The sequence below is a fragment of the Bos indicus x Bos taurus genome, chromosome 1, assembly GCF_003369695.1.
Source record: "Bos indicus x Bos taurus breed Angus x Brahman F1 hybrid chromosome 1, Bos_hybrid_MaternalHap_v2.0, whole genome shotgun sequence".
Taxonomy (NCBI): Eukaryota; Metazoa; Chordata; class Mammalia; order Artiodactyla; family Bovidae; genus Bos; species Bos indicus x Bos taurus.
This window is the reverse complement of record NC_040076.1, coordinates 54,627,798-54,641,278: the sequence shown is the minus strand read 5'-3', so window position 1 is coordinate 54,641,278 and position 13,481 is coordinate 54,627,798. Positions and strand designations below refer to the sequence as shown.

General features: G+C 39.1%; 1 pseudogene across 1 annotated transcript; it reads right to left on the bottom strand.

Moving 5' to 3' along the window:
* Positions 1-4,300: 4,300 nt before the first annotated feature.
* Positions 4,301-5,564, bottom strand: LOC113876343 (annotated as a pseudogene). Its single transcript, XR_003506467.1, has one exon. The product of XR_003506467.1 is annotated as a eukaryotic initiation factor 4A-II pseudogene (transcript).
* Positions 5,565-13,481: the final 7,917 nt, after the last annotated feature.

Genomic DNA, 13,481 nt, shown 5'->3' with positions numbered 1-13,481 from the left:
AAGACACTGACTCATCCAAAAAGTATCACAATCCACAAAACATTAAGTGAACATTCATTCTAATAATGACTATTTACTTGCTATGTCCCTTCCTGAGAAAATTTACAATCTATCTTTTTTCTTTTTTTGGACCATATGTTCACATCATATCCAAAACTAACGGGGCCAATAACATACATAATGAGAATCAGTTTACTAGATGAGTTAAGCAAATTAAATATCTTCTCTTGAAAATGCATATTAGAAGACACAGTCAGATGGTGACTTGCACTAGGATCATATAACCTTCAGGCCATGTCAAATTATATTCAGGGACAACAAACTCATGTAGCAAGAAGATAAAGGTAAAGAAGAAAAGAAAATGAGTCTGCATCATACCTCTGATCGAAAGAGGCAAAAGATAAACAACCCATGTGAGAAGGAGAGGTTGACTTTAAAAATATTAGATTTTATTAACATTGGTTGGTTTTATTTTGTAATTATTCCTTTAAAAATGTGCCCTATTAGATCCCTTTCCCTTGCCTTAGAAAGATGCCTTGGTCACAGTCCATCACTAAAATTTAATTCAGTATAGTGTAATATTCCAGTCACACATCTGATTCAAATAATTTACTCCCCACACTGCCCCACTCCCACTCACTCCTCCTAGTTACTTGCTCTTTCAACAGCTTGTGGGTGGAAAAACATGAGAAAAGGTGCCCATATTTAAGTTCAGCAAGGTTATCTTTGGTGATATATATCCCTGAACCTTTTAGTTTAGTCTGATTCTATCTGATTCCATGCTGGGAGCCAGCACGGGAGCTCCCACCCATGACAAGGTCATGCGGGAGAGCCCTGATGGGCAAGACAAGTCAGGGCTCAAGAGGCCCCCTGGACCTGCCTGAGCATCTACCCCAAAACCAGAATCTGTCTGTTTTACTATTTTATGACTTTTACCAACTTCTCTGACATTAACGGGGGGCTATCCCCTACCACCTTTCTCTGAAGAAAATCAATTCAGAGCTCTAGTTAATAAGTCTCCTGGGCATAATAGGAGTGTTTCAATTCAAACCCGTCTGATGACTTTCTAGCTTGCCTGACAGGTTTGTTCAGATTCCTGCAGCTACGCATGTGATTGTTCACAGCCTCCCAACCACGAGAGGCACGGGAAGCTTAAGATATTCTAACAATGCAGAGCTTCCCAGAAAGTTAAAATTATTAGAATAGAACTAGTAGAGAATTTCTTGGTTGAGCTAATGCTTGCTGCCAAGTTACCATATCCCTTACCTACTGTGTCCCTGGGAGTGTATTGATTACTATAGTTGGTATATAGAAATGTAAGTAGTAGCTATAATGTTTGTAACCTTGGACCCTTGAGTAATTCTTTTCTTGTTATAGCCCACCACACTTTTGCCCTATAGGAAAGCAACTTTAGTGCTTTCAGAGGGTGGTGCCTGACCTTAGAATAATCACCTTTAGAGAAAAATAAGTTTTCTGAAGAAAGGGTTATAAAATGTTAACAGGCCTCCTGGCCAGAAGATGATGTAAATCACCTAAAGCTTTTGCATATGATAAGTTTGCAGAAAGAAAGCCTGGCTTCGATAAGGATCAAGGACTGCTGACCTTGCATGACTCTACCCCCCCCCCCCCCCCATTATCCTCTATGCACAACTTAAGGTATAAAAACTACTTTGGAAAATAAAGTGTGGTCCGTGCTCACCGAAGCTTGGTCTCCCCATGTCTTTCTTTTTCTTTCCTTTTCCTTTTCAGGCTGATTCCCTGGAGCGCAGGGGCCCTCTGCGTTCACTTTCCTGCCTGGGCTTCTAAGACCCACTTGAGAAGGTGCCTAAGGTGGGGCACCTTCAGCTATTTGAGAGGGCATCTGTGGCCTACGTGAACAGAGCAAGTCCTGTGCTGGGGCTTTATTGGCTTTCTGTGTAAACCAAGGAATATCAGCCTCTTTTCTCTCCTCTATTTTCTTAACTGCAAAATTCTTTCTTTATCTCTTTCTCTATTTCTCTCAGTTGCCAACGCTGTCCTCCCAAGGGAATCTCTGGATCCAACCGGGGCTGGACCCTGGTAATTTCAGATGTTCCAGAGGAGATAAATGTGATTTTTAAGAATGAGCATCACCTTAATCCTAGACCCCTGTACTGTGTGGATCATCCTCTAGGACAGAGGCAGCTTTGTCCCTATGTGATCCTGCTTGAAGTCCTGTGACTTGTCCTTTCTTAAAATATTGGACATGTCACTGTTTTGCTTGGAAGCTGTCTGGTCAGCTCTCTGTCTTCTGACACTTCATTAATTCTCTTTCTCCTTCACTGAAACATCCAGTAACTGCTGAGATTTTCTTTCTTATGAACTGAGGATAAAAGACAACAAGGATGGAATAGAGCCTGACTCTTCTTCCAAATCTGCTTCATCATGCTTTCCCCAAGTCGTAATAGCATGGGATTCTCCAGATGATCCCCAGCCTGCCAAAAGCTGTGCACAATAAATACACAACACACCAAATTTAAAGGATACAAGTTAAGGTCTTCAAGAGTTTCCTCATTATTCTCTTTTCTCATGATGACAACTGGTCTTTCAGTTGTTCTGCAATTTGACCAACAACACTTCATGGAATGAGATGCCCAATTCTATTTCTTGGATGTATTCTCAATCTCTTCTAGAGATTCTCTTCAACCATCTCTCATACTTGGCTATTTATCAGTAAATAGCTCTTACTTTCTCTATTCTGTATTTGAGAAGAAGAGGGAGATCCAAGAGGGATACTTAGGAGCCTCTTAGCATTTTCAGTGGCACTCTGCCCACATAGGCCCACTCTGATTTAGAAACCAACATTTAAAAACTAGATTATGGCATCCTGTCCCATCACTTCATGTCAAACAGAAGAGGGAAAAGTGGAAACAGTGACAGATTTTATTTTCTTGGGCTGCAAAATCACCATGGACAATGATCAGTCACGAAATCAAAAGATGTTTTCTCCTTGGAAGGAAAGCTATGACTAACCTAGACAGTGTATTAAAAAGCAGAGACACCATTTTGCTGACAAAGGTCCATACAGTTAAAGCTATGGTTTTTCCAGTAGTCATGTATGGATGTGAGAGTTGGACCAGAAAGAAGGCTGAGCCAAAGAATTGATGCATTCAAATTGTAGTGATGGAGAAGACTCTTGAGAGTCCCTTGGATAGCAAGGAGATCAAACCAGTCAATCCTAAAGGAAATCAACCCTGAATATTCATTGGAAGGACTGCTGTTGAAGTTGAAACTCCAATACTTTGGCCACCTAATGCGAAGAGCCAACTCACTGGAAAAGACCCTTGCTGAAAAAGATTGAGGGCAGGAGGAGAAGTGGGCAAAAAAGGATGAGATGGTTGGATGGCATCACTGCCTCAAAACATGAATTTGAGCAAATGCCAGGAGATAGTGAAGTATAGGAAAGCCTGGCGTGATGCATGAGCCACTGCATGGGGTCGCAAAGTGTCAGACAGGACTTAGTGACTAAACAACAAATGCCTGCATGTGTTACCAATACAATAGGACTCTTCTATCTCCCCTCAAGTCTCTCTTTACCCTCCAGGGTGAGAGTGGTGGAATAATCATTGATAAGCTTTCTGGAAAGACATGTGGCCACCATTATGGGTCGGTCATGTAATTCTCTTTAGAATATAAACCACTGTAGTCTGTTTTATTTTTTTTAAGTGAATATACAATTTATTTAACATTCAAACTTCATTAAGACATGTGCAATATGGCAATTTTACTGGGGGTTTAAGCCTACCTAGGATGATTGCTTGCTGGGGCTTAGCAACAGGGTCCAGTTCACACTTAGCACTAATTAAATACTTTATTGAATAAATATAATACCAGATAAAATGCATTCAAATGCTAAAAAAAAAATCAATTTTAAAGGCCTTTCTATTCAGGCTAATGACAAACACAATAAAGGCAGATATGCTAGTTTAACATAATTGGCTGATTTTATACAGCACTTATATCTTTTAGTCCACAAGTATATTATTAAATGATAGAGAACATCTAATACAACCATTTCTACAGAACTAGGAAATGAATTTCTAAGAAAGAAAGATTTTACAGACCCTATCTTTTATACCCACCCCAACAGTCTAACTCTAAAGAGGATAAAGCCAATGACTTTCCTCACAAGAGCTCATGACTAATGTCACTTTGCTATCCAAATCTGTATTTCTGATCCATTATGAGCATTGAGACAAGATTCAAGTATTCCCAACGAAAGAAGCACAATGCATGTTGTGATTGCCTATTCAGCAACAGCGAGCACTGCAAAACTGTCTCATCCCAGGAATTAAATAAGGTCGGCCACATTCATTGGCATTTTCTCCACTGTAGTATTATAGAAAGTCTCAATGTCAAGAAGAATCCTCTTGTCTTCTTCAGTAACAAAGTTTATAGCCACACCTTTCCTCCCAAATCGACCCCCTCTGCCAATTGTGTGAATATAATTTTCACTATTGGTAGGTAGATCATAGTTTATAACCAATGACCCTTGTTGCACATCAATTCCACGAGCCAACAAGTCAGTAGTGATCAGAACACAGCTTGACCCTGATCAAAATTCCCTCATGATAACATCTCTTTCTTTCTGGTCGATGTCATCATGCAGGGCAGAAACTGTGAAGTCCCTGGCATGCATTTTCTCTGTGAGCCAGTCCACCTTGCGCCTTGTATTGAGAAAAATAACAGCATGTGTAATTGTCAGTGTCTCATACAAGTCACAAAGTGTATCCAACTTCCATTCCTCTCTTTCAACATTAATATAAAACTGTTTAATTCCTTCAAGGGTCAATTCTTCCTTTTTCACCAAAATTCGAATTGGATCTCTCATGAATTTTTTGGTCACTTCCAACACATCCGTTGGCATTATGGCAGAAAGCAACACCACCTGAATACTAGTATTTAATTTTTGGAAAATCTCATAGATTTGATCCTTAAACCCTCGGCTCAGCATTTCATCTGCTTCATCCAAAACGAACATTTTGATCCATTTTGGAGAGAGATATCTTCTGTTTAACATATCAAACACTCTCCCTGGTGTTCCAACAACAATATGTGGTGCTTCAGCCTGCAGTTTTTGCATTTCATTTCGAACATTTGTTCCACCAATGCAGGCATGACAAGTTGCTCCCATATAATCTCCAAGTGCCAGAATTACCTTTTGGATCTGTTGAGCCAGTTCTCTGGTGGGGGCCAGTACTAGTGCTTGGGTCTCCTTGAACTCAATCTCCAACTGTTGCAGGATGGAAATAGCAAATGCGGCTGTCTTGCCAGTACCTAACTCAGCTTGGGCAATCACATCATACCCTTTAATACATGGACTAATAGCTCTCTGCTGAATAGCTGATGGCTTCTCAAAACCATAAGCATAGATGCCCCGAAGAAGAGACTCCTTTAAGTTTATATCATCAAAGTTATCAACAATCTCATTCCAGTTGCTCTTGATGACACCATCGGGGTCCATTCCCTCAGGGCCGCCATGTTCTCTGTTATAATCCGCAGAGCCACCAGACATGATCCGATGAACCACTCAGTGCTGTACTGAAAAGCTGTAGTCTGTTTTAAGCTTAATTTACAATTAGATTTAGTTGCAATCTCAGAACATTAGAAAATGTCTCATTCTATGTCATTTACACTGACTCTACAGTTTAAGCTGTTTTGTCATGAGAAATGTCTGTATTTCCTGTTCTTGCTTCTTGTTCTTATTATACCAGCTACTTTACCAACTTTTCTGAACTTTTGTCCTTATGCTCAAACATTACCCAATGGAGACAGTGAGCTAGTTCCATAAAAGTCTCTGGTGGGGGGTGATGAGAGGATACATTATCAAGAAACTTAGAATCTGCTTGAAAGACAAAACTTACACACATAAAATTACAGTATACCATATTATTTCAGGGAATATCAAAGGAATTGTCAGAGACAATCATCACTCAAGGAAGCTACTGGTTCATAGCTAGCAATCATGCCATTATCTTACAGAATTGGTAATTGGAAAACATAAGCACATTTTCATTTAGAAAAAAAAAAAAGAAGACAGTTTCCCTCTTCATTTTGAGAGTTTTGAATGAGGTCTTTAGACAAGTATCTTTATAAGAAAAAGAAATCTACTTTATAAACTTACAAATTATAGTAGGGCCCAGGATAAAATCTTTTAAATGACAGAAGGTACATTTTAAAACTTTTATATATACATATGCATGTGAGTGTATGTAGTGTGTATATACATTGAATGTATATATATATATATATATATATATATATACTTATAAACATACATATATATATATTCACAAGAATACATGTGTGTATATATATATCAATATGTGTGCATATGTATACATTATATGTACACATATAAATTCTGAACAAAAAGTAAAGTTGGGCTCATAACTATGAAATTCACTTTACTGACCATTACATTTTAAAAAGTGTCAAAAAACTTATTTAAAAAATGCTGGAGAGGGTGTGGAGAAAAGGGAACCCTCTTACACTGTTGGTGGGAATGCAAACTAGTACAGCCACTATGGAGAACAGTGTGGAGATTCCCTAAAAAACTGGAAATAGAACTGCCTTATGATCCAGCAATCCCACTGCTGGGCATACACACTGAGGAAACCAGAAGGGAAAGAGACACGTGTACCCCAATGTTCATCACAGCACTGTTTATAATAGCCGGGACATGGAAGCAACCTAGATGTCCATCAGCAGATGAATGGATAAGAAAGCTATGGTACAAATACACAATGGAGTATTACTCAGCCATTAAAAAGAAAGCATTTGAATCAGTTCTAATGAGGTGGATGAAACTGGAGCCTATTATACAGAGTGAAGTAAGCCAGAAGGAAAAACACCAATACAGTATATTAACGCATATATATGGAATTTAGAAAGATGGTAACAATAACCCTGTGTACGAGACAGCAAAAGAGACTGATGTAGAACAGTCTTATGGACTCTATGGGAGAGGGAGAGGGTGGGAAGATTTGGGAGAATGGCATTGAAATATGTAAAATATCATGTATGAAACGAGATGCCAGTCCAGGTTCGATGCACGATACTGGATGCCTGGGGCTAGTGCACTGGGACGACCCAGAGGAATGGTATGGGGAGGGAGGAGGGAAGAGGGTTCAGGATGGGGAACACATGTATACCTGTGGTGGATTCATTTTGATATTTGGCAAAACTAATACAATTATGTAAAGTTTAAAAATAAAATAAAATTTAAAAAAATTTGAAACAAATTTGATAATTATTTAAAAATAAACTGTAAGGTATACTTTATAGTCAAACTTATTTTCAAACTTAACTATCTTAAGTTTTAGAGGCTAGACTCCCAAACTTATTTGGGAGTTGTCTTAGTCTGCTCAGATTACTATAACAAAAATATCACAGACTGCATCATTTAAAGGGCAAACATTTCTCGTAATTCTGGAGGCTAAGAAGTCCAAGATCAAGGCACTTGCAAATGCAGAGCCAATTGAGAGTGCCACTTCATAAATGGCTATCTTCTCCCTGTGTCCACATATGGTGGCCAAGACAAGGGTCTGGGTTCTCTTTTATAAATAACAGGCTCTGGTAAGTCCAAAACTTAATGAGGCAAATTCCCTTAGGCCCTACCAGGCCCTCTGTAGTAACAACATTATGCCTGAGGTTCAGCAGAACATACTCACAGCAACTCTGCTTGGGCTCTGCCCTAGGGTGGTTCTCTGTAAGTGCTGTGCCTGTGGCTCTTTGGGGTAGGGATCCTGTGCCCTCCTTGGCTCCAGGCACCTCCATTCTCTGAGAGCGAGGTGGAGGCAGCCATGCCCCTGAGCCCGTGCACCCTGTCATTGGCAGAGATGGCCCCATACAGATACTGACAAAGTTGCAACCTGGTTAGGGGCTGTGCTCTGTACCAGGGCTCACCAGAGCCAAACCTGGGGCAGCTGAGGAGTGCAGCATTGAAGGGCAGGGAGAGGAATGGGCAACTTAGGGGTATTCAAGCAGTGCAAGCCTAGGTCCCACAGGCGCCCAGAGCCCTCCTATGAAATCACTCTGTCCTCTGTGCCCTTGAACTCTAGGCCTGTGACACAAGTGGCAGCTCTGATGACCTCCAAGTCACCTTTAGTGGCATTCTTTCACAGTCTTGGAGAACAGATCCTGGCTTCTGTTGAGGTAGCTGATCCACACCAATCTTATCAAATGGTTACCTGACCACACTTATTAGCATTCTAATGTTTTATAATATGGATTAACTGAAAGTATCTAAATCTTCAAGTTCTGTTTCCTTTTTTGCTTAACAATTCTATCTATAAGTTTTATCTATAAGTTTTTTCTATCTATAAGTTTGATCATGTTTTACTGTATGCAGCCAGCTAGAGTCAAGGCTGGAGAAGGCAATGGCACCCCACTCAAGCACTCTTGCCTGGAAAATCTCATGGATGGAGGAGCCTCGTAGGCTGCAGTCCATGGGGTCACTGAGGATCGGACACGATTGAGCGACTTCACTTTCACTTTTCACTTTCATGCATTGGAGAAGGAAATGGCAACCCACTCCAGTGTTCTTGCCTGGAGAATCCCAGGGAGTGGGGAGCCTGGTGGGCTGCAGTCTCTGGGGTCTCACAGAGTGGACACGACTGAAGCGACTTAGCAGCAGCAGCAGAGTCAAGGCACACCTTCAAAAATTTGCTTAGAAGTAGCTTTAGCTAAATATCCAATTTCATCAATTGCAAGGTCTGCTGCTGCTGCTGCTGCTAAGTCACTTCAGTCGTGTCCCCATAGACGGCAGCCCACCAGGCTCCCCCGTCCCTGGGATTCTCCAGGCAAGAACACTGGAGTGGGTTGCCATTTCCTTCTCCAATGCATGAAAGTGAAAATTGAAAGTGAAGTTGCTCAGTCATGTCCGATCCTCAGTGACCCCATGGACTACAGCCTTCCAGGCTCCTCCATCCATGGGATTTTCCAGGCAAGAGTACTGGAGCTAAATATCCAATTTAATCAATTGCAAGGTCTACCTTCTAAAAAAACCCTAGGAAAGAACAGAATTCAGTCAAGTTCTTTTCTACTTTGTAACAAGGATAGACTTTCTTTCAGTTTCCAATAACATGGTCCTCATTTTTTAACAAAGATATCACCAAAATGACCTTTGACCATCATATTTCTACCAAATTATGTTTTGGATTACTAAAAGTTCTCTAAGAAAATTGAGGCTTTCTTTCCAACTGTACTCTTTTCTTTCTGAGCTCTCATCAAAATTGCCATTAATGATTGATTCTCAGCAATATGTTTTTTTTTTTTTTCTCCCTAGTATGTACCTCAAAGCTCTTCCAGCCTTTCCTCAATACCCAATTCCAGAACCTCTTCCATGGTATTTGTTACAATAATATCCCCACTTTTTGTCTTAGTTTCTGTTTTAGATCATTCAGGCTGCTAAAACAAAACAAAACAAAAATAATAAATAAAACAAATATACAAACAAACAAAAGCATAGACTGACTAAGGGGTGGAGTAGGAATACCCTGAATTCAACTTCTCCCGCAGGAGCACCAAAATCACAACTACTCACACAGAAAAAAACGATCTCTGAGTAACTTAAAGACTAGCAGGAAAGATTTTTTTTCATAATAAAGATAAAAAGAAGGAACCACAAGATGTTTAAGAGGGGCAGAGGCATAGTATAGTAAGGATTCACACCCTTGGGCCAGCAACCCACAAATGGGAGGATAATCCCAATCACAGAGGTTCTCCCAAAAGAAGCAAGGGGTCTGAGTGCAACATCAGGCTCCCCATCCTGGGGGTGTTACACCAGGGAGATGAGTCACTGGAATTCATCTGGCTTGGAAACTAGTAGGGCTGATGTTTGAGAGAGCCAGCCAGACTAGAGAAAACAGAGACTCTGCTCCACATGCAAAATCTCACACATTTCAAGTCTCAGTGTAGAAGCAGTTAGTTGGAAAGAATCCTGGGTCAGATCCACTTGTTGATCTTGGAAAGACTCACAGAGAGTTAGGAGGCAACTGGTTATTCTGCCTGGGGACAAGGACATTGGCAGCAGTTGTTTTTAAGAGCCTGTTCAACCATGTGGACACTAGTATTAACAAGCATCATTTGGAATCCAAACTCTAGCCTATTATTTCTGGGGGCTTAACCACCCACCAGCAGACTGGCATTATCCTACGGCCTCTGGCTCACAAAGCCAGCCACAAGGACCTGGTCCCACCATTCAAGAGGTGGACTCCAGGCCTGTGGCTCTTTGGCACCCCTCATCTATGCAATCAGGTTCACAAGCACCTAGCCCCATGATCCAGCAGCCCTGCAGCCACCACACAAGCCACAAGCCTCCACTCATCACAGCTAGAGAAAAGCTTGCACAGCAACAAAGATCCAGCACAGCAAAAAATAAGTGAATAGATAAATATATTTTATCTATTATTTTATTTTTATTAAATTATTTTAAGAAAAGAATATTCTGCCAGTTGGTTGTTGTTCAGTGACTGAGTTGTGTCTGACTCTTTATGACCCCATGGACTGTAGTATGCCAGGCTTCCCTGTCCTTCACCATTTCCTGGAGTTTGCTCAAATTCATGTCCATTGAATTGGTAATGCTATCAGGTAAGGCTATAATTCAGACTTGAAGGATAAATACAAAGCTTTACAGACAAGTTAAAGATAAAAGAGTTCAGCACCACTAAATCAGCTCTACAAGAAATGTTAAAGGGAATCTTCTCAGCAGAAAAGAAAAGGCCACAAATAGAAATACGAAAATTTTGAAGAAAAATTTTCACTGGTAAAGGAAAGTATACAGAAAACGTAGACCAACCACTTATTAAGCTAGTAGAAAGGTTAAAAGATACAAAAGTAGTAAAATCATCTATATCCACAATAAGTAGTAATGAGATATACAAAATAAAAAGATGTAATATACAATGTCAAAAACATTAAACATGGATAGGAAGAGTAAAAATACAGGGTTGTTAGAATATGTTTGAACTCAAGAGATTACCAGCTTTATCTATTGATATACCTATCTCTCTAGTTTCTTATATATAACACTCTTGGCAACCATAAACCAAAAATCTGTAATAGATACACAAACAAAGAAAGTGAAAGAAATCCAAATGTAACACGAAAAATAATCAATACGTGACAAAGGAAAAAAGCAAAAGAAGAGAGGAACAAAAAGAACTACAAAAACAATGACACTCAAAAACACTCAACAGAACAACAATAAGTGCATACCTAGCAATAACTGCTTTAAATGTAAAGGAACTAAATGTTCCATTCAAATATAAAAAATATACTGCTTGCAAGAGAAACACTTCAAATCTAAAGACACATGTAGACTAAAAATGAGGGAACAGGAAAAGATATTTCACAGGAACAAAGCCAAAAAATACCATGAGTAGCAATATTTATATTGGATAAAGTGAACTTTAAAACAAAAACAAGCAACAAAGAAGAACGTTATATAAGGTCGATGGGATCAATCCACCATGAAGATATAACAGTTGTGCACCCAACACCTAAGAGTATGAAATTCATAAAGTGAATGTTAACAAAATAAAAGAGAAAAACTGACAGTAATAGGATAATAGTAGGGGACTTTAACACCACACTTACAACAATGGGCATATTTTCTAGACAGAAAATCAATAAGGAAAACTAGCCTTAAATAATATGTTAATCAAATGCACTCAATCCAAATAAAACAGAATTCACATCCTTCTTCAAGTGCACAAAGAAAATTCCCCAGGCAAGAACATTAGGTGAGACACAAAGAAAATATCAGTATATTTAGGAAGATTGAAACCACATCAAACATCTTTTTTGACTACAATGCTATGAGATTATAAATTAACTACAAGAAACAATTACCAAAAACACATGAGATCTAAACAGCATACTAAACAATCAATAGGTCACTTAGTTCAGTTCAGTCACTCAGTTGTGTCCGACTCTTTGCGACCCCATGAATCACAGCATGCCAGGCCTCCCTGTTCATCACCAACTCCTGGAGTCCACCCAAATCCATGTCCATTGAGTCAGTGATGTCATCTAACAATCTTATCCTCTGTCGTCCCTTCTCCTGCTGCCCTCAATCTTTCCCAGCATCAGGGTCTTTTCAAATGAGTCAGCTCTTCACATTAGGTGGCCAAAGTATTGGAGTTTCAGCTTCAACATCAGTCTTTCCAATGAACACCTGGGACTGATCTCCTTTAGGATAAACTGGTTGGATCTCCTTGCAGGCCCAGGGACTCTCAAGAGTCTTCTGCAACACCACAGTTCAAAGGCATCAATTCTTTCACCCTCAGGTTTCTTTATAATCCAACTCTCACATCCATACATGACCACTGGAAAAACCATGGCCTTGACTAGACGGAACTTTGTTGACAAAGTAATGTCTCTGCTTTTTCATATGCTATCTATGTTGGTTATAACTTTCCTTCGAAAGAGTAAGCACATTTTAATTTCATGGCTGCAATCACCATCTGCAGTGATTTTGGAGCCCAGAAAAATGAAGTCAGCCACTGTTTCCACTGTTTCTCCATCTATTTGCCATGAAGTGATGGGACCAGATGCCATGATCTTAGTTTTCTGAATGTTGAGCTTTAAGTCAACTTTTTCACTCTCCTCTTTCACTTTCATCAAGAGATTCTTTAGTTCTTATTCACTTTCTGCCATAAAAAATGAAAAAAGGAAATTATAAAATATCTGGAGACAAATTAAAATGAATAAACAATAATCCAAAATCTATAGGATGCATCAAAGCAGTTATAAGAGAAGTTTCCTGCAGCACAAGCCTACCTTATGAACAAGAAAATAATCTCATGAACAATCTAACTTTATACCTAAAGGAACTAGGGAAAAAAGAACAAACAAAATACAAAGTTATAATAATAATAAATTAAACAAAGAACTGGTTCTTTGAAAAAATAAATAAAATTGACAAAACTCTTAATAAGACTTATCAAGAAAAAAACAGGACTCATATTTTTAAAACTCAGGTGTGTAAAAGAAGAAGTTACAATCAACACTATAGAAATGCAGAGGCTTGTAAGAGAGTACTACAATTACATGCTAATAAGAAAAAAAACAATCTAAAGAAATGGATAAATTCCTAGAAACCTGCAATCTCCCAAGACTGAGCCAGGAAGAAATAGAAAATATGAACAGAACAATTACCAATGATAAAATTGAATCATCAATAAAACTCTGAGCAAACAAAAGTCCAGGACCAGATGACTTCACAGGTGAATTATATTAAACATTTAAAAAGTAAATGTGTATCCTTTTCAAACTATTATAAAAAGTTTACTACAATGATACAGTAATGAAAACTGCATGATACTGGAACAAAAACAATCACAGAGATTGATGAAACAGAATAAAGAGTACCCAAATATACTTACACAAACTTAACTAGGTGAAAAGGAGGCCAAAACATACAATAGGGAAAGGACAGTCATTTCAGTAAATGATGT